We start from the raw sequence: 560 nt of genomic DNA, 5'->3' as shown, positions 1-560 counted from the left end.
TTTTTTTTTTTTTTTTTTTTTTTTTTTTTTTTTTTTTTTTTTTTTTTTTTTTTTTTTTTTTTTTATAGAGTTAATTCTATTCCCTGAAGGAAGTTTACGAGACTGCAACGGAAATATTGTCTCTCAGCAACATTTAATTGGCAAATCTGTTGGTCTTTATTTTGCTGATAGTAATAGTCCTAAATGTAGAAGTTTTCTTCCTTTCTTGCTACAGGTAAATATATTATATATATTTATTTCTTTTGTACCCCTTTATACAATAATAATAATAATAATAATAATAATAATAATAATAATAATAATAATATACAAAAAAATATACTTAATTATATATAGTATGTATATATTCATTCATATATACTCAATCTATACAACATAACTAGGGAGGTGACCTTTGGGGATCGATGAGGGGAGTTGGGATCGAGTTGGGATCGATGTTGGGGAGTTGGGATCGATGTGGGGTTGAATTGGGATCGATATATAGCTGGGAGTTGGGATCGCGTATGTATGTAAATGATTGAATAAACAGTACTGTTGTGTATGTATAAACTGTTTATATA

The sequence above is a fragment of the Eimeria maxima genome, genomic scaffold (assembly GCF_000499605.1).
Source record: "Eimeria maxima Weybridge genomic scaffold, Emw_scaff989, whole genome shotgun sequence".
In the NCBI taxonomy this organism is placed as follows: domain Eukaryota; phylum Apicomplexa; class Conoidasida; order Eucoccidiorida; family Eimeriidae; genus Eimeria; species Eimeria maxima.
This window is presented reverse-complemented; position numbering follows the sequence as displayed.